Source organism: Amblyomma mixtum, chromosome 6 (assembly GCF_055824585.1).
Source record: "Amblyomma mixtum isolate Tamu chromosome 6, ASM5582458v1, whole genome shotgun sequence".
NCBI classification, from domain to species: Eukaryota; Metazoa; Arthropoda; class Arachnida; order Ixodida; family Ixodidae; genus Amblyomma; species Amblyomma mixtum.
In genome coordinates this window covers 17,954,072-17,979,073 of record NC_143017.1, presented here as the reverse complement: position 1 = coordinate 17,979,073, position 25,002 = coordinate 17,954,072, and the positions used below count along the sequence as shown (strand labels likewise).

The following is a 25,002-nucleotide window of genomic DNA, read 5'->3' as shown; positions in this document are numbered from 1 at the left end:
TGTTAGCGTCCACGTTTCTGACCCATAGGTAATTTAGAGAATAAACTTAACTAATAATAAATCGCCAAACAAAAAATTGCCTGTAGTGCGCAAGATGGCTGTCACGATTATGCAACTGATTTCACTCGCCTGTCTCTAACCCTTGGCTCAAGTTAGCTGGGATACCCTGTATAATCGGCCGCTCCATTAATCGTGAGAAGCTGCTCGGGTAGAGCAGCCTGTGTCGCTACCAGTGTGCCACCAATGACAGCACCTGCCAGTGGAAGGGCCGTGGCGCATCGCTTGACCGCTGCACCACCACTGTGCCAGGAGTGGCAGGAAGACTCATCCCAGGGATCTGTGAATGGAAAGAATGACCAATTCTTCATACAATATGGGCATTAATCCTTTCAGCTACCCGAGCAACTGCTATACGTGAACACGGGATCTGAGCACCGGAACCGAAGTGGGAACCAAACTGCTGTAGTATGATACAACTTAAAAAAAACAAAACAAAAAACAAAACAGCAGTTGCTAACACTGGGCCGCGGTCCGCGGCGTTCTGTATTACTCTGCTGGACAATCGGAACGGTAAGCGAAATCAGCTTTTCAATGTTTGACTATATCAGACAATCCACGTATCAAAATTCTAGAGCTCATAATTTTTTCTTGTGAGCTTTTTGTTTGGTAACAAGAAACTTTAAGCAGCGGATTTCTTTTTTGTCGCGTAGGAATTGTGTGCGCGGAGGCTGAATGTGGGCGGAGCTTCACTGCGGATGTATCCGACTATCGGCATTTTTTTTTGCTGAATTTTTTTTTTTGTTTTTCCAAAAGACGGAAAGGTTGTGAGGCTGGCATCCAGGACGCCACTGGTTCGCGCTGATGCACGTAGCCGGGCTACGCTTGTCCGGCACTTCGCTGGCCGGGGCGGCCTCCCACTGCTTCTGTGACGTGGTTTGTCACTTGTATGCACTCCCTTGACATATAGAAGAGGGTAGGGCAAGCACCACACAAGGGGTGGCGGGGCATTGCGTTGGGCCGAGGGTTTGCCGCAGAGGCGAACGCGTCTAGCGAGGGCGCTCCTCCGCCGGGAGCGAGGTCGTCATCCCCGCACATCTTTTCTGGCTGGGCCGCGGGAAGGGAGCTGCCAGAAAACCCTACACAGCGATGTTGGTAGAGAGAGATTCGCCTTGGGACTGGAACATTCTTGGCAGTTTGGTTCTGATTAAAGGACGCAGTAACCTTCTCACACATATCGGTGGACAACACACTAAACCGCGCCGTAAGGGAAGGGATCTGAGAACGTTTCGGTACTGTAGTTTCGGCCGGCGGGCTAGTCGGATACAACTTAAGTCTGCGTGAAGCTCCGCCCACATTCAGCCTCCGCGCACAAAATTCCTCCACGACGAAAAAGTAGTCCGCTGCTTAAACATTTCTTGTTACGTAAACAAGAAGTTTTATCACAACAAAAAAAAATGAGCTCTAGGATTCTGATACATGGATTGTCTGATATAGTCAAACATTAAAAAGCTGATTTTGTTTACAGTTGCGATTGGCCGGCGGAGTAATACAAGACATCGCGGACCTCGGTCCAGTGTTAGCAACTGCAGTTTTTTTTTTAAGTTGTATGCTACATAGTGAAGCACCATGAAGCGCATACACTTCCTGGTGATTAGCGCGATCCGCTTCCGTGAGGCGCTACTGCGCGTGCGCAGACGCCCCGAGGGCGCCAGGTGGCGCCACCTGCCCGTCGTCTGCATGCACGCCTGCCACGTCGGGACCAGTCAGCGCGTACTTAGTGTGCCGATTCACACTACGGTCCGTTCGCCCGCGGCCCGCGCATCACGTGTTCATACGCCTCTAAAAACGCCTGCGATCCGGTGACGTCAAGCGGACGCGACGGACCAAAAGTGCAGACGACGCGCTGGATGAACAACAGTTGCCAGATTATTTTAAAGTGTTTGGCAACGCTGGTTGAACTGTTTTTTCCTCCTGAGCCATGGCTGTGCGATTGAATGAAAGAAAAACTTTAATTCAACTGCAGAGGAAGATCTGCGGAGCGGGTGCGGCCCTTTGTCCGATTCCTCAATGGCCTGAGCCGTCTTGCAAGCCCAGTTGCCAGAGCTAATGCACGCATCTTCGCCGCTAATTCCCGCGAAGGGAGAGGCACCTGAGCTTCCTTGCTTGACCAGTCCGCGGGCCGACAGCGCGCCTCTCAATGTGGTGACGCATGAGCACGTGATGCGCGGGCCGCGGGCGAACGGACCGTCGTGTGAATCGGCCGAATCGCGCTACCCAGTGGGCACTGAAACTCCCTTGGACGTTTGGGACGTCCACTGGATGTCCAGGAGAGTTCCAGTACCCATTGGGTAGTGAGAAACAAAAAAATTGAAAATTGGTTTTCAGGAAAGGAAATTGCGCAATAAGTTTCTCGCATATCTCGGTGGACACTCGAACCGCGCTCCGTGACGAAAGGGATAAGGGGGGGGGGGGGGGTGAAAGAAAGTGCCGTAGTGGAGGTCACCCTGAGAAACAGCACCGTGTTTTGTTTCATGTTCACCATCTCCTCCGTAGGGCCGGATTTATTGATTACACTTGTAGGGTGGCTTGGAAAAAAGCGTGGGTTTCTCAAAGGGCACGATTCCCTCCGTACGGCTGGTCACAAAGTCCGCCCGGCGGTCTGGCGGCCGAGGGCGCCGGGATGGCGACCCCGCCTCGGGGCGCGGTTCGGCGGCCGGATCGATGGCGCGGGCGGCGCTCCCGACGGCGTGGGCGGGGTCGGGCGCCGCCAGTGGCGCGGCTGACGCCCGGTTTCGCCAGTCGGCGTCCGGGGCGCGCGAGCGACGCGCGCTCCACGCGCCATGTGTGCCATTGGCTGTGCGCGGTGCACTTTGGCCGGGGCCGAGGTGGTGTTTCTAACTCCGGTCGACCTCCAATCAGGTGCGCCCCCTCGTCGGACTCCGAGAGGTTCGATCGCCGCAGGCCCGGTAAGTGTCCAGGCCTCCACCGGCCGTGGTGGTCGGAGCACTGCTCAACACGAGGAAGAGGCGGCCGTGTGCTGTGCGATGCTAGTGCACGCTAAAGATCGGTTGGAATTAACCCGGAACCCAGCACTACGGCGCGGTTGAGGTGTCCGCCGAGGAGTGAGGTCGCTACTGCGTCCGTGCTTTGCTCGAACTTAATTTTTCAAAGTCCTCCGCCTTTGCTTCGTTCGCATAGGACGCAGCTGTTGAGTGCCAAGGGCACGGCGTGTTGCGACCGCGGATTGTGCCGCATTTGGGAGACGTCCATGGACGGTCGGATCTGCAGAATGTGGCCCCGTCCCCGAACGGCAGTTGTCTGACCGGTGCATCTTCGGGCCGGTGGGGCCCCAGTTCAGCTGAATGCCGTCATCGGCAATGCATGGCTACCTAAATGTGCACCTAGGTTGGGACAGCGTCGGCATTGCCTCTCCACACGATGGGTCTCCTCGGTGTTCCCGCCGTGCGACTGTGACGCAGAGTGAATCCGCTGCCGTGTGGGATGCCGTCGCCTTCCTTTTCTTGGAACATCCGACAAAGAAGCGCGTGCTCACGTCGGAGCCTCATTCTGCTGGGTGCGGACCCGCCGATGAACGCGCCTCTGGCGAACCAGTTGAGCGGCGGTCTGGGGGAAGCTCTGTAGTCGGTGTTTTCCTGGCGATATCGCTTTTTTTTTTAGGCACACACAGTATACGAAAGGAAGACTGCGCTTACGCTACGCCGCTTACTGTTTCTTTTTTGAAACCTCCGCTCCTTTTGTTTGATGCCGGTACACCCCGTCACACAGGCGGTGATGCCGGTACAGTCGCGACCCACTCTGATAAGGTTGCTATTCTAGTACACCCAGCCGGTGGTGACAGCGAAGGTTGCCGCACAAGGCGCTGCGTGCACTGAGTGGAAGCGCTAAGCGTGATCGGCGGAAGGTGTGACATTCCGGTACTTGTTGCTGGGTGATGCATTCTTTTAGGAACAAGTTACCGCAGCATACAAACACGATGTGTGTTCCTCTCGCGAGCGTTTTCCTATGTCATGCAAATTTGTTCCCGAGAGGTGCAAAAAGAAGAGCAAGTGGCTCGTCCTTACGGAAGGGCATTCAGAGAACGAAAACCGCTGCGGCGTTGGAACCCACCAGAATTGCCCTTTTCAGAGCGCGAGACTCGGCCCGTTTTGCGTTTTGATGAGGTCAAGGGCAAACGTCTCTGGGCTGAATGCTGTTCGGATTTGCGACAGAAGGCTGTGTGGCTCGTGTGTATAAAGACATTCAGTGCCTTACCGGAGGAGCACGATGTGTGCAGCTTGCCAACGTTTGCGTCCTCTGGTTGCAATATTATCTCGGAAGAGGTCATGTTTTTGAAGACCGGAAAACCCGCAGCGGTGGCCTAGTCGTTTGAGCATCCGCCTCGCATGCGGGAGGTGCGAGGTTCGATCCCCAGTGCCACCGGGTACCCACCGGTGATACAATGAGTACAAGCTTTCCCTGGCCTGGTGCTCGGATTATTCAGGGTGAAATGCTTGGCAAACGGGTCTTTGACCCCACCTTGAGCAAACAAAGCAACGCAGCACCATGGCGCTCTTTGGCCGCAGGTGCCCTTGCTCCATAAAAATTCATCATCATCATCTTGAAGACCGGAAAAAGCCTCGATACGGTAACCTTGGCCGCTCCTCAACGAGAGAACGAATTGAGTTGTCCATTTACTTTAAGCATTGTGGGTTTCTAAGTGGACACAGGCCACCACCCACCGCGGGTTCGAGCTTCGCACGAGCCAAGGGCCCCGATCAGCCGTCACCACACACACACTGGGACACCGCTGCAGCACACTCAACCTCCGCTGGGAGGAGAGCGATTCGCCGCAAAGAAATAGGCCTCCAAGTTCACGAAGGAGACGTTTATTCACATCGTCCTCCAGCTGATACACACACACACACACTCAATAGTCACCCCGTCCCGGGGGCGCGAGGAGCAAGGCTCCGCTGCGCGCACGAAGCGACTCGAGTAATGCGCACCGCTAGCACGCCGCTGCAGGAGAATGTCCCCGCGGCAGTGCTGTGATCTCTCTCTCGTGTCGACCGTTGGGCCGGTTGCGAGAGAGAGTGGGCATTCAACGCAAGGTACGCCTGTCAGAGGTCGCTGGACCCCGCTGGACAGGCTCGAGCCGCTGCAGGTCAGAGGACACGTGCGGGCGAGCTCGAGTAAGCACTGGTCCGAACGGCAAAGGCCGGCACGGACAAACAGTAACGTACGCACCTTACGCTGTCTCGGAGGGATCTCTCTCTCTGGGCCCCGCTTGGACGGTCGCGCGGTGCGCGGCCGGTCAAACGGGTCTCGAAAATCCCGCCAAAAGGCGCCAATGGCAAAGGCCCTTGGGGAGCCGGGGCGGAGCTGTGGCTAAATGACAGTGATTAGTCACCCAGCCGCCTCTCCACCGCCTGAGGCGGGAGCAAGGGAAAGAGGAGAAACAACGCAGGAAGCCGGCACAGCCGCGCAAAGGCAACGGCGGAAAGCCAGAATTCCCACAGCATAAAACAAAAGGGCATTTTCTGGGAAACCATGTACGCCAAAAGGGGGCTAGGGAACTATAAAGCTCCAACTCGGCTTTATCCACTCCTTGACTATCGCCGCTCCGTATGTGGTGGATACCGGGAACTGAGGTTCATTATACCGGTCTTGATTTAAACGAGGCCACGGACTGCCACCCGATTCGACATAATACATGGCTGCACAAGCCTTAGTGCAATGCACCTGTCTTGTCTGTTTTTCTTGTGCTTTCCTCTCTTCGTCCCTCGTCGTTTTGCGCGTTTGCAATATGCGCTCCATTGTCAACCACCAACTAGACCGCCTTCGCCTGTTACATGGTCGAAGGCCTATCACCAAATCCCTCTGGATCCCTTGGAGATTCCGGAGACAGCGATTATTACTTGGGCATGGTTGAAGTTCCGTTCACCTGTTGTGTCCTGGTATTTATGTTCGGACTTTGGCTAAGTTAGCTGGGTCGCCTGTAATATTTAGGACACAAGGTCAGCAGCGTATAGGAATGCAACCAGCCTATGAGTCATGAAGCGCCGGAGCCAGTAGTGGTCGCAGGAGCTGCAAGCGTTCATTCACGAATGGTGCACAGATTTCTACGACACCTTCCTGCGAGGAGCACCGTGTGCAGAAGGGATTCGCGTGACGTTTCGTTGTACAACGCGCAGCTTCAGCGGGAAGGCGGCGATAAAGATGGATCCACGTGACGTCCCACTTCCGCCTCGTTAGGTCCGCACCAGGCCCGGGCACGGAGGAACGCCGCCTGCTCCGACTTTCACCTTTGCAGGTGCCGATAAGCGGATTAGGCATGTCCGCCGTCGTTCGCAGTGTTCGCCAACACGGTGGGCCAGGTGCGAGCAGAACGGAAGTGGGATGCCACCCGACGTCTGGTCTGCGGGCCTATGATTCGTCACGTGAATCCACCTCAGGTCGATTAGACGCGAGCGGCGGTCTTTTCCTGTGCTTTTTGTACTGCAAAATGCGGCGTAAACATGAGCAGAGCCCTTAGACCATACCAGATGGGAGAAAGAGCATAAGCAGTTATTGTGTAAAAGGAGACCGCGGAGCGGATTGTGGGTGGGGTTCTCAGTCCTCGACTGCTGCTGGACATGCTGGATCATGCTGGACACAAGGCTAAGCACTCGGATGAGTGATTTTTCCTAGGGTAGTTATGAATTTGGAGCATGATTGGGCCGGGGGATATCAGGGACCGTCAATACGGATGGTTTCCGATTTGCCCGGTGCATATTGCATACAGCTAGCCTAAACAAAATGCTTGACCATAGCGATGCCTGTTTGTAGGGCTTGTTCTTTGGCGGCGATGAATCCTCGGTTTGACCAGATGGTAATATCATCCGCATAGATGGTATATCGGATGTCGGAGTGTGGAGAGCTTTTGGGCGAGAAGGGCCGTGGCTATATTTAATAGCACTGGTGATAAGACTGCACCTTGTGGAGTGCCCTTGTCAGGTATTGCAAAGGGAGACGATCTGGTTGAGCCTCAGTGTATCAGATTGGGACCTTCTAAGGATAACAGAGTGGGAGATGTTTTCAAAGACGCCCATAATATTGTAGCGGGCTACAATTGTTAGAAGAATGTCTTCGCGGAGGGGTATCGCAGTGAGGACTTTGTGTTGGAGGAGAAGAAAGGCGTCTTGCGCGGAGAGACCTGGTCGAAAACCGGGCATAAAAGGGGGAAAGAGATTGTGACCTTCAATATAGTTTTGCAGGCGTGTATGGATGATTTGTTCATATAGCTGGCCTAAGCAGGCGGTGAGCGGTATTGGCCTTGATGGAGGGTGGTTTGGTGGGTTTGGGGATAAGTGTCACTTCCGCATGTTTCCATTGAGGGGGTTTTGTGCCTTGGGTTCACAGTTCATCGTTGATCTATTGGGTAAGGGCTTGAAGGGAGTCATTGGAAAGGTTGCGTAGCATTGCGTTAGTGGTTTGCCGGCGCCTGGGGCACTGGAGCGGCTGCAGGCGCGAGCAGCCGTGAAGAGGGCGAAGACCTCTTCATAACTGCGACTGATGGGTGTCACAGAGGGCCTGTGTCCATGCTGTGATATCAGTAATAGAGCAGGAAGGGCAGCTGCGCCTTTGTAGGTTTGCCACTTTGTAATCTTGATAGTGCTAAGGGGCATCCGGTGCTGGTGCAAGCGCGGAACTGGTGAGGGCTGGGTGGTGTGCTGAAGTCGTTGTGTTTTAAGGCGTGGTATTTCGGCCTTGAGTTGGGCGATTTGTGTAGAATGAGTGTTTGGTACAAACAAGCCGACGACTGACTGACCGGCTCACCTTTGATTTGGAGGCCGGTTGTCCCAATTGTGTTCCAAGCCTCTGGGTGGTGCCGGTTGGCTTGCTGACCGGTATTCTGTTGGTCCTCGTGCGCATTGAGGAGGGTGTCTGCTTTGGGGGGGGGGGGGGGGGGGTGCTCTTTTCAGGAGTCCCCTTCGGAGCTGAACCTTCTTGGGAGCCAGATGGGGAACTCCGCGTCAAATAGTGTCTGCACACAGTGGCCACCTTTCGGGTGCTTATGTATGGCGGCGCCATCTGGAAGCCGACATTATTTTCTCAAAAGCGTTTCTTTTTTGCTTCGTTTACCTCTCAACTTTTCTCTCGGTCTGTTATATCTATGAGTTTTTGTTACTGCACCTGTTTCAGTGACTCTGTTGTCAGGCAGTTGTGCGTTTATTAACGGGCTAGAAGTTTTCGTACACAGCTTATTTATTGACCACTGGCGTTGCGTAAACACCTGAATTTCGCCCCACTCGGACCGCCGTTTTTTGATGCCTGGACCCTGTGGGAAATTTCGCAAGTGGTTATAGACACCTTCAGCATACGGTGCACCGTGTTACCCGGTACCGGAATACTGGGAGCCCGCCCACCGCCGGTGAGCACGCGCTGATTCGTCCCGATGCTGCAGGCGCACGCGCAGCGGCCGGGTACCTGGCGTCGTCAAGATTTGCGCATGAGTATTGGCAGCGCGCCCGGTAGTCCGGTACCGGTAATACGGTATGCTAAAGGTGTCTAATATCGAAGAGCTCTGTACCCGAATACGTAAAGGCTGCTGGACAGTGGCATTATTCGGAAGTGGACAGCGCGGGAAGCCGCCGCGAACTTGCCGAGAAGCAGTCCATGTACTCGCTCAGTGTGTGCAGTGATGATTAGCCGCAGTTGTGTTCCCTACCATAATTTCCCTCAGACTGCCGGCACATAGAACGAACTTCCCAGACAAGGTAACAGGTAAAATATAAAGGTTTATTACATGAATAAAGGTGAGACAAGAAGGAAAGTAGGTAGACAAGGTTACAAGGTTGAAGAAAAGAGCCCCTTTCCATGCCGAACAGTGGCTTAAATAGGGCGTCCTGTCCCCAGGTCCCTAGTTGGGAAATTTGGTTAATCAAAAATGTGTCCAATCACTGTGAACTGGGTCACTTGTCCATTCGTAGTGGTCCGCCCACAAGGACGTCCCCCAGTTCACCCTCGCCACTTCTTCGAAGATGCTGTCCGGCCGATCCCTCGCAGCCACGATGACAAGCCGTTAAGTTCGAGCCATTCGTCAGCCGAAACACGAGTCTGACACCTGCACTTCACAGCGAGCCGCGGGGACGGAGGGCCGGCGTCGCACTTGCGCCGAAAGGTTCCAGGAAGACCGGAAGCCGTTACCGAAGCGCGAGCACGCCAGCACCCGCGCTGGCCACAAACAACACATAACAGCCGCCGACACACCATGCCGTTGCGTTTCGTTTGGGTTTGGCACCGCTAATGGGGGTTGAGCCGAAGACCGTTCCCGTGCAGCGGATGTCCCCCCATAAACCACCAGGGGGTCCCCTTGTTGACGCCGCTCCCTGCTTTCGGGGTGCCGGGGCCGCCACGCCGACGACTCTCCGAAGTCCTGTCTATTGACAGTTTCCAGATGTCCGGAGATTCTTTGTTGTCTGGCGCTTCCCGTCTTTAACACATAGTAGCAACAGCACCACGGAGCCGTCCCGATGCTTCGGCGCTTTAGCGGAAGGAGTCGAGCGTAACAGCCACTATACCAGGTGCTTCTAACGCGATGGCGTTAAAGGGCCACGGACCACCCCAGCTCAGCAGACACTCTCTACCTCTCTTTCAGCGAGCCTCCTCTCCTTCCACTCCCTCCTCGAAATTTTTCTCTCCCGCTCCTCGTCGAGTAGGCTCGGCAAGGCAAAATCACCCCTTCCTTCTCCGGTGTAAGCCGGAGGCGTGGTGTCTGTGGAGTGCGTCACAGGGTGACGTCATGGCCCCGCCTTCAATAGAATTCTTTTCTTGGTTTTTGCATTTTCTCCGCACACTGAACGATCGAGAGGCGCGATCGGCTCGACCACCTAGACTTGTTAGCGAGCGCATCCTTTCATACATCTGTTTGTCATTCCCAGTTAACGAGCCACCTTTTCATTTTCTTTTAGGCCTCCCCACCGTTTCACGAGCGGAGGGGCGGAAGTCGGTTGTGTTCGAAACACACGGCGAAGCGCGGACCCGGCAACCGCCCGTTTGCTTTTCTCCATGCGTGTTTGTGTTCTGTGTGTTTGTGTCTTTTCTCCGCTCCAAAGCATATGTCATTCATTGGAGTCAAGGCGTACGCAAGATGCACGAAAGATAAGCGGTATGTGTGCGGAGCGGTAAAGTGGGCGAGCGAGGGAAAGGCTCTGCTGCACTACTAATTAAAACCTTGTTTTGGGGGGCTCGCATAGAAGAAAAGAAACTGAGAAGGGAGCGCGCACGCAGAGCGTCTCGTGACGGGATCACGGCGGGGGGGGGGGGGGGGGGGGAGGGGGAGGGGGGGGGGCGAGCCAACTCCCTCAGTTTTACTGTTTTTTTACTTTTTATGGCTAGGGTTCAAGGCTGTCGCCGCACGCTCCCTCCGCAGTTTTTTTTTTGTTCCTTCATGCGGGTTTGTAGGCATGAGCCAGAACAGAAGGCGCTGCGGAAAGCGTTGTGCAGACGACGCGACGCCAAGGCTACGCCCAACCTTCTCCCGTCAGTCAGAACGATGCACCAATGGAGTGCCTTTAGCGAAAGTAGCCCCCCCTGACGTCAGCGGGGTGCAGAGTAGTGGGCCGGGCCCGTTTTTGAAGGAAGGAAAGAACGAACGGGCTTTGATTTGAATTTTCGCAGCTTTTCGGGGCGCGCATGGCTCTAGTATTTTGCAGAGGTTATCTTCGATGCCTCATCTATGCAGTGGGCTTGTTTTTCAAAAATGTCCGGACCCTGGTCAGTGGCCCTTTAAGGAGCTTGTGACGCAGAAAAGCCAGTGTTGACGTTGTTGGCCATTGACGTTGTAACACGAAACACGAGAATCTCCAAATAAAAAAAAATCTCGTGAAGATATGGGGAATCGAACCAAGGGGGATTCGGGGTCCCAAAGCAACTCTGACTATGAGGGACGCCGTAGTGAAGGGCTCCGGAAATTTCGACCACCTGGGGTATTTTAACGTGCAACTGACATCGCACAGCACACGGGCCTCCAGAATTTCGCCTCCATAGAAATTTGACCGTCGCAGCCGGGATCGAACCGACGTCTTTCGGGTCAGCAGCCGAGCGCCGTAACCACCGAGCCACCGCGGCGGCCCCAACTTTCGTTTGAGATTTTTGGCTCAACCTTTCGTCGTACAGCGTTCTGGGTGACGTCATACGATTTCTCGTTGCACGTGGTGCTATGAGGTGCTGGTCAAGTTGGAGGCCAACTCGCGACAAGGATTCCAACCGACGACATATTGTCATGTAAGTAAGTATAGCCTTGCGGGCGGGTCAAGAACGAAGCCCGAAGACGTAAGCACCGTAGCGGTCAGCTAGAACGGCCGAGGAGAGTGCTCGAGCCGCACACTTCTTCGTCCGAAATCTTCGTTGCCGTCTTTAGCGCCGGTGGCAGTCAGGAAAGGCTGTCGGCGCCAAATGTTTACGGCCAGACTTGTACGTCACAGTAATACCATATTCCTGAAGGCGTAGGCTGCATCTTGCGAGGCGCGCTGAGGGATCCTGGAGGCTGGCTAGCCAACAAAGCGCGTGGTTGTCGGTGACGACTTTGAAAGGTCTCCCGTAGAGGTACGGACGAAACTTCAAAATTGTCCGTACGATGGCGATGCACTCTTTCGGTGGCAGAGTATTTGGCCTCCGTCTTGGACAAAGCCCGACTTGCGTAGGCGATCACACGTTGTTGCCCTTCTGCACCTAAACCAGAATAGCGCCCAAACGAACATTGCTCGCATCGGTGCGCACCTCTGTGTCGGCGTTTTCGTCAAAATGCGCCAGTACGGGTGGTGGCTGAAGGCGACGTTGGAGTTCCTGAAAAGTCTAGCTAACATCAAAGAGCTTAGTATATAAGCATTATTGGCCCCACTACAGTCGCCGCTTTGAGACTTCACTCATAAACAATTCGCTAAAGAGTTCGCGTGACAGCTTGTCGGTACGACATGCACCAAGGTAGAGATTTTAGGGAGGGGCTGGAGGTCAGACAGCCGCGAACCCTTGCGCCGCTGCGGCCTCCGCAGCCGAGGTGACCGTCCTCTCTTGAGCGGCGGCTTCCGAGCTGCGCAACAGTGCTTACCACGGTTGAGTTGCGGTGACTGTTGGGAGTGTCAAGAGGGGCGGGTGTTGGGATTCCCCGAGGGAGTGTGGTAGTGTGGCTGACTGTAAGAAGAATTTGCATGTTGATGTGTATTTGCCTGTAGCAATCGCCACGCGTTCGCCTGAGTGGTTAACGACGTGGGTGGGTAGACGGTCCGCGCCAATCGGCAGCCTTTTTCTGCACTAGTCTTCTACTGGTCACGCGGCAACGCCGGGCCGTCATTGGTTCAGAAGCGGTGCTGCCGCCGCGAAGAAAGTCCAACTTGCCCGAACCTCGCCGTCGAGACGGGCATCTGCGCCGCGGCGGCTGCGCCGCGGCGGCAGGTTTCGCGAGCGTTTTCGCTAGCACGTGAACCAGCCGTCACCCTCCACTTCCCGCTAACCACCTCTCCACATTCAACGAAGAGGCCTCAGGCAAGCGACGCCGCTTTTTCCGGCGTGCTCTATTTCGCTCATTGCTAATGCAATACGGAGGGCACTTGACCGCTTACGTCCTGTGAAGGAGAAAGAGTGAAGGTCTGTTCAGGAAACATTCCTGGCGACGTTCGTCGTGCTACCCCAGTGTTCCCGTGATGTCATCCTCGGTATGGATTTCCTAATGGAACAAGGCGCGATCATCGACCTGCAGGCAGTCTGTCCAAGTTTTCGCCTGAGAATGCCCTCCGAATCCACGGCCCACTAGCAGCTGCAGTGCACATTCTTGACGAGAACGTGAGCGTGCCGCCACGTTCTATTGTCACGGTGACCCTCGGTACAATGACACTCCGAGCAACAGAAGGAATCGTAGAGAGCAGGCAGGTTTTTGCTTCTGGAAAGAGGCATTTCTGTTGCCCGAGCAGTTAATTGTTCTCCTCGCCGATGGTAAGGTTGATGTCTTGCTTACCAACATCAGCAATGAACACCAGCACCTCAATATGGGGGCAACTGTTGCGTACCTTGAAGTCATCGAAGAAACTACGCGCGCATAGTTAAACCAGCACGCCGACAACTGCATTCGACGCCCCTAGCGACCTGAACTACGACGTCAATCCGGACCTGCCTCACCACGGTCAAGAAGAACTCCGGACCCTGCTCAACCGCTACCGTAGCTCCTTTGCGTCGTCAGCACGCGTCCGACGCACACATCTTGTAAAGCACCGCATTACAACAGATGACACTGACCGCCCCCTTCGTCAGTCACCCTATCGCGTTTCCTCTGAGGAACGCACCGCCATCAGGGCACAAGTTCAGGAGATGCTAGATACCGACGCCATCTGCCAATCTCGGAGCCCGTGGGCAGCCCCTGTGGTCCTTGTAAAGACAAAAGATGGGACATTGCGGTTTTGCGTCGACTACCGTCGCCTGAACAACGTCACGAAAAAAGATGTTTATCGTCTGCGAAGAATCAACGACACCTTGGATCGCCTCTGCGACGCCAAATATTTCTCTTCCGTGCACCTGAAGTCGGCGTTCTGGCAAACCGAAGTCGACGAGAGGGACCGCGAGAAGACGGCTTTCATCCCACCAGACGGATTATACGAGTTCCAGATCATACCTTTCGGTCTTTGCTCCGCACCCGCCACTTTTCAAAGGCTCACGGACACCGTTCTTGCCGACCTGAAGTGGCAAACTTGTTTTGTGTACCTGGACGACGTGATTGTCTTCGCCCCAAATTTCATGGAGCACCTTAGTCGCCTCGAGGCGGTCCTGCAAGCTTTATTATCAAGTTCACTGGCCTTACACTTAAAGCCGAAAAATGTCATTTTGCTTATGAGTTCTTAGAACACGTAGTCAACCGAGACGGCGTCCTTCCAGATCCAGAGAAAACCGTTGCCACTGCGAATTTCCCGGCGCCGCGTGACATGAAAGAAGTTCGCCGCTTCACATGGCCCAGCTACGACCACAGCACACGACGAAGCCGAGACCGGACTTAAAGTTCAATACGTAATGCAAGGACACGAACCAGCGACCTTCAGGTGGCTGTCGACGTTCGCGCGGTAACTTTGCGATCAGTGGACTGTTTGCGGCTCAGCTCAAGAAAGTGACAACTTGGGATGGTCCACAAATGAGCACCTTAAAGGAAAGCAGTTCAGTTGTGTTGTCTCTCTCTTTTATATGCACGGCACTAGTGACGGACATCCTTCCTAGTCCTGCAGGCACGCACTTCTTCAGTCAAGGCCATCACGTCAGCAGCCCTCAGTGTATACGAGGAACATGTGTCTGGCGTTGTGGTCTCCGTAGGAGTCGGGGATGCTACATCGAAGGGAACACGCAGTTGCTGAGTCATTGTTCAAATTGGCGGAACTGAGCTGCGGGCCACAAACTGGGGCGGAGACGCCCTCACCGAATTATTTGGAATTCCGTGACCACGCACCTACATTCGGCATCGGACAGGCGGAACTATAGGGCCCGTTTGCTCCTACGGTTCATACCTATAGCACAAGTTCACAATCGGGGACTTGAATAAGGTGAACGAGTAGTTTGCCGAGCTGATGTTGCTCTTCTGATCCAGGGAATCCAGGGATGATCTGAATCTGCTTGGTATGAATGTGAGGAATTCAACACTAGCCGATGCAATATGGCAGCATGCATAAAAGAGGGTGATGTTATCTTGAAAGTTAGCATTATAACCGCCTGTTTGGTCATAGTCTTCACATATTGCACAAACTGAGGTTGCATTAGTGGACTGAAGTGGTTGTCTTCGCTGTGCTACGCAGCCTGCATGTTCGGCAGGAGCAGACTAATGGGCATAAATTAGCTGAGGAATAAAGGCGGGAAATATATAAAAGCAAAGTCTAAAGCGAAACCGAATTACACTCGCGCATCCAGCGATGAGGCAGCTCCTGTTTTTGAAGCGAAAGCTTCACTACGCTACGTAAAGCGCTTCGCGGCGGCCCCAAGCACGTACAAAGGCGCATGGCTGGCCCCCTGGGTCAGGGGATACCTTAGTCGCGCTTTAAGTAAATTGGTTTTTGAGGAAAGGAAATGGCGCAGTATCTGTCTCGCATATGTCGGTGGACACCTGAACCGCGCCGACAGGGAAGGGAGGAAGGTAGGAGTGAAAGAAGAAAGAGAGAAGGAGGTGCCGTAGTGGAGGTCTCCGGAATAATTTCGGCCACCTGGGGATCTTCACTGACATCGCACAGCACACGGGCGCCTATTGCGTTTCGCCTCCACCGAAACGCGGCCGCCGCGGTCGGGTTCGAACCCGGGTACTCCGCCCCGGTAGACGAGCGCCTTAACCGCTGAGCCACCGCGGCGGGTCACTTTAAGCTACGAAACCGAAGAGAGGCAGCTTCGAAAGCAAAGGCGCATAACTGGCCCCCTGGGACAGTACGTGGACACCTTAGTCGCGCTTTAAGCTACGAAACCGATGGAGTGGGAGTTTCGAAAGCAAAGGAAAGGCGGATAACTGGCCCCCTGGGACAGTGGACACCTCAGTCCTGGCAGTAGTGACAGATGCGCGCTGCATGCGTTGGCATTGACAACGTTTTGGCAGTAATGTGGCACGGAAGCCAAAGGCGGTCGGCGTTCATTTTCGTTGGCGTTGACGTTTTATACGCCGATGATGATTTGAAGGAAAGGAAGTGCGCATAACTGGCTCCCTGGACACCTGAATCTCGCTTTGAGGTATGTGGGTGGTGAGAGAGAGAGAGATGTACTCAAAATCCCCACCTCCCCCCTTCCCCTACCCCTTCCAGAGAGGCATGGGAGAGCCCTCCTCAACTGCTCCTCGCTTGAGTCCCAAAGGGCTCTGGTGAAGCGGGCGAGAGACGGGGCCTCGTCATGCGGTGTCCCGGACTAGGGACGCCGACCATGTAGCGGGGCCACTCTGTGGCTCCCAAACTCTATTTCAGCAATTAAAAGTTTTCACCACCACCACCGACTCTCGCGATCAACCATTAACTTCCACCTGCCAGGGTGGCAGGGTGAGCGCGCTACCTATCCAGTGGTCGGAACGCACTCAACGTTACAGATGCCAAGCCGCGTATAGTTGCCCGATACGCCATAGCTTTCCCTCTCCAACCAGGTTCAGCAGTAGTCAAACCGCACCATTTTTTTTTTATTAGAGGACACAAGGAGCGGACAGGAGCTGATTGGCACGATCAAACACTATATAGACGGGGCGCTGGAGAAATTCATCTTGCCTCTTGTCGCGCCGTATCATGTCCCTCCGACGCCTTCAGGGTGTGTTCCGGCCCTCCACTCTTCGCACAGCTATGACGCTTGCAATGTCCCCGCTGTCGGGAAGTGGCAGGCAGCGAAAAACTCCTGCGAGAACTTGCAGCAGCGCATGCGTTATGTGCATGATCACCAAGAGCAGGCTTGCTCGAGGCGTCTTTGCGAAATGGTGCCGCCGTAGGTACGCGTCCGTGCCGTAAACTTTGAAGGGATGCAAGTAACGAGCGACAGCAGTCGCGCCTGCCAAGTTTGCGAATAGGACACACCAAACAAGTTAGCCTCGCATAAGAGCGCCAGTTTGCCGGGACACGTGGCCGCCAGTGTTACGTCGTACTTGTCTAGGGTCGCGAGGACAGGGATTTCTGGTGGTTGATGGAACGCTGCGAGAGAGAGGAATAACTTATTTGACCTACGGATTCCGGGACACGCAGGTCCCTGGTTCCCCGGACGACCCCACTGGCGTTTCGCCTCCCGACCGCGGCGGCCGCGTTTCGATGGAGGCGAAACGCAAGAGGCGCCCGTGTGCTGTGCGATGTCAGTGCAAAGATCCCCAGGTGGCCGAAATTATTCCGACCTCCACTACGCCGCCTCTTTCTCTCTTTCTTCTTTCACTGACACCTTCCATTACGGCGCGGTTCAGGTGTCCGCCGAGATATGTGAGAAAGATACTACGCCACTTCCATTCCTCAGAAACCAATTTTATTTATTTTATTTTACTACACGTTCATGATTTCATGGGAGTCCCATGACGTCGAGCGCAGTGGGGTCAGCTCCGAGCCCCGCGGGGGAGAGTCCGCCAGGCATTCAAGGAGAGCATCGGTAAGGGCTGGGTGTGGGTGGGTGCATTGGGAGAGCAGGGGGTGTATGCTCCCGGGTGGATGCGGGAGAGGATATAGGGGGAGGGAAGTGTGCGTTTCTGAAGGCGGCGCCATAATATTTGGGGATTGTCAAGGGATTGATGGGAGTGGGTGGCATAGCTGGCGTTTGGAGCGATATGCCTGGATCAGTTCGCTGAAGTAGTGATGGGCTGCCTGGAAGAGTCCGATTCCGCCGCCGCCGCTCGGTTGATTAGACCTCGGGTGTGGTCATTGGCGGCTTCGTTACCGGGGCTCCCAGAGTGGCAGGCACCCAGATCAGCTCGGCACGGCCGGGCGGGTTTCTGGGGGGCGAGCTGAGGATGCGGTTTCGTGGACTCGCCCTCGTGAAAAGTTTAGGAATGCAGTTTTTGAGTCGGTAAGGACGTACCGGGAATTGATGTGTGTGAGGTCAAGCGCGATTGCCTCTCTTCCGGAGATTGTAGGGTGGATGTGGCGGGAAGGTCGAGAGTTGCGATAGGCTAGAGTGTATGGTCAACGACTGCAATTGCCGCGTTACCTTAAGGACCAGCGGTTATCTTGCCTTCGAATTACATGCCCTGCCGAAGTCCATTTCTTCCTCTTGATTTCAACTATGATGTGCCAGTGCAAGTCGCGTCCACCCATATGGCGTCGGCGTCCGAACCATAGGTTTTGTGCAGAGCTTTTGCACTGGCTTTGAGGTGGACCCTGTAGGTGGTGGTGGGGATGGTGAAACTTTAATTCCAGCGGATACAGAGGACCGACCCGAAGCCGCCCCCGCTTAAACGACGGCCGCTATCCCTTGGGCAGCGGCGGCGTCTTCAGCCAGCTGGGGGAGCTTGATCTGTGTCCTCAGTTCGGGCCTGAGGTTTGAGCCTCCCAGTGATCAGAGTCGGTAATGAATTGACTCGCGGGTAGGGACTGCGGGAAGTTCCTGATCATATGATTTAGATCGGCTTTGCTATCTCAATTTCTGCATTTTTCTGAGTAGAGTCCATCCGAATAGAAGCTGCACAAATGGGGATTTGGATAGGTGTTTGAAGTTTACACCAGGCTTTGGCCTGCTGTTTGGAGAGCGTTTTATCTGCTGGGGGGAATCTGAGTATTGCAATAAGCCTGTAGTGCTGCAGGATTTCTCTGTAAGAAAACAACGTGTCCTTGCCGGAGTATAGGGCGGGTGGGCTGCACGACCCAGCTCGGCGGGACAGTTCTCGAGCTAGGTTATGAGCCGCCTCTTTACCAACAAGGGAGGCATGAGTAGGCGTCCATATTAGGCGAATGCGCCGTGTGGGCTGATAATTTTGCAGAATACCTGCTGCTTGTGGAGAGATTCTTCCCAACGTGTAGTTACGTATCACCAATTTTGAGTCGCCGAAAACTGTTTCTGCCGAGGATCCTGCAATGGCTAAAGCAATGGCTGTTTCTTCAACATGTGCGTGCTGAGTGCGTATGGTGCCCCAGTTATGAGTGTACCATGTTCCGTGGTGACCACAGCTACCATCTTGTCAGCCGAGGAATCTACTGCATCTACATATGTATACCACAGAAGTATCATTAAGAAAGCGTTTGCCTAACGATTTGGCTCTCTGCATGACGTTCAGCGTGGAAATCTGGGCGCATGTTCCGAGGTATTGGAGAAAAGACCAGAAGCTGTCGTGTATATGTTTGGGAAGGTCAGTTGTTGGACCGCCTTGTCGTTCGTACGTTGTGCCTATTGTGGACAGAATGTGTCTGCCAGTTTGTGTGGCCGATAGCCGTTCGCTTTGCGAGACGGTGACCGCTTCAGTAATCTCACTTACGGTGTTATGAAGACCGAGGCCTAACACTTTCTCAGTCGCTGTGTGCATGAGTAGCCCATCTGCCTGTTCGACACATTTTCTGATTATGGGCTCCACCTTCTCTTTTTCAGCTGACTTGAGATGTAGTAAAGGCGTTCAGATATGCGGCTGATCACAAAGGCTTGTACTAAACGGAGAGTATTGCTTTCCCTCAAGCCCGAGTGGCGGTTACAGATGCGGCGAACGAGTCGCATAATTTGCTGCGAGGTTTCCTGAAGCTTTTGGATTGCGTCACCATTGAAGCCGTGTTCTTTTAGCATCATCAATCATCATCATCATCAGCCTGACTAAACCCACTGCACGGCAAAGGCCTCTCCCATGTCTCTCCAATTAACCTTGTCCTTTGTCAGTTGCCGCCACTGTATCCCCGCAAACTTCTTAATCTCATCCGCCCACCTAACTTTCGCCGTCCCCTGCTACGTTTGCTTTCTCGTGGAATCCACTCCGTTACCCTTAAAGGGTCCCTGAAACGGTGTCCATGTAGGCAAAGAGAAGTCGAAGTATTGATAGACATTGAACGATCCATCATCCTACCGCAAAAATTTTTGATCTACCTTGTGCGGGACCAGAGATAATGGCTATTAAAAATGACCACCAGCCTTTTCCCTCTCAACTCGTACACCGGAGCGAACCATAAAAAAATAAAGATTAGAGGCCGGGACCATGCTCCGCCCACAAATACGTCATCGATGAGATCGGTTTGTTTACTTCCGGTTGACGCGCTCTTTCGCTCGATCGCTCGCTCGCTTTCCCGCTGTCTGCTATGTTCACCTGTGTCTCGCAACCGTCGCTGCGGCTTCTCTCGTACTATAGACCCCGAGCTGAAGGAACGACTTTTGCGGATGAGTGCCGAAATGGGATTTCAGCCTTAAGGCGGGGACACATGTGCGAAAAGTGTGTGCGATTCGCTGCGGCGCGCCGTTGTGAACGACGTCGTAACAACCGATCGCAGCTCGTCGCCTGCGTCCAACCTGCTGGATGTCTACGACAAGCCGCGCGCGGAAAACGCAACGACGATCCCAAGCAGCGCTCAGGCATTGCTGCACGGCGGCGAAGTGCGACACCGGTTGTGAGCGGAGCTTGGATAGGGCGGCGCAGCGATGCTCACCGCTCCGTGTCTCCCTGCTTGTAGTGGGGCGGCAGTTCGCAAGCGACGATCGGTGCAGCGCGTCGGCCAAGCTTTTAAGGCCACGCCGTTCAGAAATCGAGCGCTGAATCCTGACGACGGCTCGCTCACTTCCATCTTTCGGCAGACAGTGCCGAAGGGCAACATCTTGCCGAACCCTGGCTTTGCAACCAACGACACAGCACGGCCGGTCCATTTTGATTGCGCATGCGACGGAGGTCGCGACAGAAATCAGTAGTGCGGTGACTCCAAATCGCACCTCGATTCTCGATTCGGTTCGACGGCGGCGCCGGCGGAGTGACACAAGCGGCACGAGCAGACGAAAACATTGTAAACCGGAAGTGCAGTACTAATTTCTGACACCGAACACACAATAACTGCGTAAACATGCATATAAACGACAACTCTGCTTGCTGAAATGCGAAATGTTTCCGAAAAGAGTAAGAGTGTGAAGTATCTAGAGCTTCTAGTTTGTTAAATGCGTGATTTCACGTTGGCACCGCGAACCAATCATAGCCCAGCACTTGTGACGTAAAGAGTACAAACTGACGTAATGAGTACGGATTCGGGCGGAAGTTCACCGCCGGTGGTCGCCGCGAGGCTCGGGAGAGGTAGTTTTTGAAAATGTATTGTAAATTATCTACTCGCCTTTGATGTATTGTACGCGGCATGAACGTTCAGTGGCCTACGCTCTACATAATGCAAGTATTTGTTTGCCAACCTCAGACACCCCTTTCAGGGACCCTTTAAGGACCAGCGGTTATCTTGCCTTCGAATTACATGCCCTGCCGAAGTCCATTTCTTCCTCTTGATTTCAACTATGATGTCATTAACCCGCGTTTGTTCTCTCACCCACTCCGCCATCTTCCGATCTCTTAACGTTACACCTATCATTTTCCTTTCCATAGCTCGCTGTGTTGTTCTTAATCTGAACCCTCTTTGTTAGCCTCCACGTTTCTGCCCCATAGGCCTTAGATGTTAATTTTGGGTACTCGTGGAATGGGGACTCCACGAATACTTACGTTAAACCCCATAAACTAAACTTTAACACTGTCGCGTCGTGTCCTTTTTAAAGCGTCTGGCCTATGCTTCATTAAGAGAGGAGGGGGCAATGGCGCGAGGCCTTTTAACGTGTAACTTGCTCATGTTTAAAGCCGCTGGCGTGTGACCTTATCGCTTCGTGACGCAAAACCAGACCAGATTTATCTCGAATGATCGCAGCCGCGCCCAACTGCTTCTGCGTTATTCGAGATTACCGCAGGTGCTTTTCACGCCTAGTGGGGATTCTGTTCGTCGACGACCGCCTAGCGTGCTTGTTGCTGTCGCTGCCGCCGAGTTGTTCGCTTCTCTGTGGGCGAGGCGACGGGCGTTTGATAAGGTTCTCGCCTTCATAGGAAAGATACGTTGAAGCACATTTTTCGGCGAGAAAAGCCCAAGAGCTTCGCCCACACACGGCGACTCCTGGAATCCCAGCAACGCGTCCGGCAATCTGCAGTGAAGTTTGCCAAGGCGACGGCAGCGCGATTAAGGAGCAAAGGAAGAGCGCTTCGAACCGGTGGCCGCGTTTCGATGGACGCGCCCGTGTGCTGCGCGATGTCAGTGCACGTTAAAGGGGTGGAGACACCAAATTTTGAAGCTATAAAAAGCCTGCTATGGGATTCCTATGTATGCAAGGGCAGTCACTGCCAGGTGTTGGACGCAACAAACGTTTAAAAAATATTTTAATTCGGTTCCAAAGATTACCTAAATGCTCACTCTCACGACCTAGACCCATTCGCTAGCGCCATCAACCATGACGTCACAAGGGGTGTAGAAAAATAAAGTTTTAGTGACGTCATACCAAAATACAGTGACGTACGATGAGCGGGGCACAGCCGCGTGAGCGCAGTCGACGCACCAGCGAGCCGCGTTTGCTGCTAACCGCCACTCGCTCGGTTTGCGGCGCGCCGTTGCGAACAGCGTCGCAACGTCCGATTGCAGCTCGTTGCCTGCGTCCGGCCTGCTAGATGTCAACGGCGGGCCGCTCGCGGCAACAACGACGGGAAGCGGCAGCCAATGCGAGCACGGAGAGCGGCAGCGTCATGATGACATAGGGCGCACTCCTTGGAGCCGGGCGGCCTGCGCCAGTCTTCGTGCCGAACGCCGGCATCTGAAGAACGCGATAGTATTGTTTGTTCACGTTCATAGCAAACCCTGGGATATATGAATATCAAAAATGCATCGTTTGTGTCGATCGTTGGCAAATACCGAGTTCCTGGTAGAAGTGATGACTGCGATGCAAGCAAATTTCATCCCATAGCCAGTTTTGTGCTGCTGCTACCTGGTGCGGTTCGCCTGCCGTCTGCTAGCTCTGTTGCTGAAGACGTCGTGGAAATCGAGCATATCTTTTATTATGGGACGAGTTCACAGTAAAGGGGTACCGAGCGGAGCACGTTTCTGAGCGCTGGCCAGTCCCGAAGCTCCCTCAGCTGCGGAGTCGATATGCGAAAGCAGCTAGGCCTAGCGACGACTAGGGCAGTCTGGGACCAGCGCGCAGGTCGTCGGCCGGCGTTACCGCAGGCAGTGTCGCTGCCGAAAGATCCACTTTTAGCACAGATGCATGCTGTCGTATCTCGAATCTAGAAAGCATCCTTTCTGGTAGCATGGCTGTTTTGTATTTTCTTGTGCGGACGTGAAGTACGCCGAGTCTGCCGGCCGGTAGGTCAGCCTGTGGATACCGTCTGCCGACGTCATAAAAGCGAGCTAAAGAGTGTTCTTGACGTAAATAATAAACCATGGGACAAGAAATGTGAAAAAAGTGTCATTTTTGAGGATCGCTGACCAATACTGAGCTGCTAGTAGAGGTAACAACTGTGATATGAGCAAATTTCTCACAACCGCGCCTAGCAGCTGCCGCTGGCGCGACGTCGGGGTCCGGCTCGCCTGGCGCCCGCTAGCTCCGCTGCCGAAGGCTTCGAGGAGATTGACCATACTATTATTTTATTGTGAGATGATTCTGTTAACACTATACAGCTATTTGTGAAAAGTAGGCCTTTTATTATAGGGCAGGCGACTTCCGAAGCGACGACCACGGCAGCCAGGCAGCAGCAGAGCTCGTCGCCCGGAGCGCCCGCGAGCGGTGCCGTTGCCGAAAGCTCCCAACATAAGCAGACATGCTTTGTCGCTGCTCGAGTATAGCTGGCAGTTCTGATAACAAGGCGATCTTGTCTTTTATTGTGATATTTGCACACCATCCCAAGCAGCGCTCAGGTACTGCTGCACGGCAGCGAAGTGTGACACCGGTTGTGGGCGCAGCTTGGGTAGAGCGGCGCAGCGATGCTTACTGGCATTTTGCAAAGTGTTTCGCATCCTCACGCGAACCCGCGAAGGCGATATTAGCGTGCGAACAAAAAAAAAAAGTCGATATCCTCACTCGTTGGAATCAGATCTGTCAGAATCCGAGCTGCTGGGACTAGACGTGCAGTTGTTTGTTTTCATATGCGCTGGTCAGCACGTGTGTGGGAAAGCAGACGATGCAGCAGTAGGTGCGTCACAACTTTTGTGGGCCCACGTGACCAAGCGAAGCAGTTGATCTTCCCCCTCTGTGACGTCACTGTACAACTCGGCGTTCCGAAACCGAAAATGGTTCACCTAAAAATGCTATAATAAATTATTCACTGTGAATATATGAATCTTTGAGTGTGTATCATGCTTCCTGGAGCCATAAGAAACGTTTGCAACTAAGAACGCGCGAACCACAAATTTGGTGTCTCCACCCCTTTAAGATCCCCAGGTGGTAGAAATTATTCCGGAGCCCTCCTCTACGGCACCACCTTTTTTTTTATTGCGAAAGCAATACTGCTCGCATTTTCAAGCCTTCGCGTGACCCGGCTGCAGTTACGTTTGACCTTTAGCGGAGTGAATATGGGCGATCAACTCGCTCCTTCAGGCAGCCCGGCTGCAGTTACGCCGCGCCGCGCACCTGTGGCGCTACTGCCGCTGTGACGTCATACTAGCTGTAGATTATGGGCGACCAACTCGCTCCTTCAGAGAGCCCGGCTGCAGTTAAGTGTGTATTTGCCGCGCTGCGCACCTGTGGCGCTACTGCCGCTGTGACGTCGTACCAGCTGTAGATTATGTTTTCTTTCTCTCAGTCGCAACAACATCAAAACAAAATATAAAAAAAAATATCGAATACGCTTTGAGTCCTCGCGCAGCGGCCGCCGGTAGCCACGCGTGACCTGTAGACGCGGCGCACTGCTATAGTGTACTAGAATTAGTACACTATAGCACTGCGTTCCTTCAGTTGGAGGTGCTGCGCTTTTGCTTTCGCAACCTACCAGGCTTAACCAAAGCTAAGCCCCCGCCAATTTTTTCTCTCTTCCTCTCACTCCCACCTTCCTTCCCTTGCGGCGCTGTTGAGGCGCCCACCGAGAAGTCACAGTTACTGCACGCACTTCCTTTCCTCAGAAATATTACCTGTCGTTTATCTACTGTCGAGCCAGCTGGTTTGATAGGAAAGCTCTCGGGAAAGTATCGGGAAACTAGTAGACGCGGCTTGGCGTCTGTAATGTTGAGTTCGTTCAGGACAACTGCCAGCACCGGAGCTCATCGAAGCGACTGCGCCTTCTTTCCTGACCATGTCGCCGCCCTCTGTGGCGAGAGCTGCTGCGATAGACGCCTTTTGTTGTTATCGTTGCGACTGAAAGGATGAAAAAGGAAATTGCAGGCGCCTGCTCTCTGGCTCGAGCTGAGCGACAACTGCTGCCACGTGCAGATAGAGGAGAGCTTCGAGATGAGAGGAAAGAGTGAAAAAAATTGGCTGTGGTTTAGCTCTCGTTAAACCTGGAGGATTGCGAAAGCAACATCTGCGCGTAGCCATATATTGTTGCGTGAGCTACAGTGCCCAGTCTTGCCGTTTCGCGGGCTCTTGCACGACCATACTGCGCATGCG

General features: G+C 53.9%; 1 protein-coding gene across 5 annotated transcripts in view; it reads left to right on the top strand.

Annotated features, from left to right (window-relative positions):
* rhea (Talin_middle and talin-RS domain-containing protein rhea) overlaps positions 1–25,002 on the top strand; it is a 188,081-nt gene that overhangs the window by 29,413 nt on the left and 133,666 nt on the right. The window contains exon 1 of one of the 5 annotated variants that reach the window (XM_089547601.1): positions 2,823–2,966. The exons of the other annotated variants lie outside the window; for them this stretch is intronic. The gene's annotated coding sequence lies outside the window, so the exon portion shown is untranslated. Of the gene's footprint in view, positions 1–2,822; positions 2,967–25,002 lie in introns of those variants that run through there. 5 annotated transcript variants of the gene reach the window in all.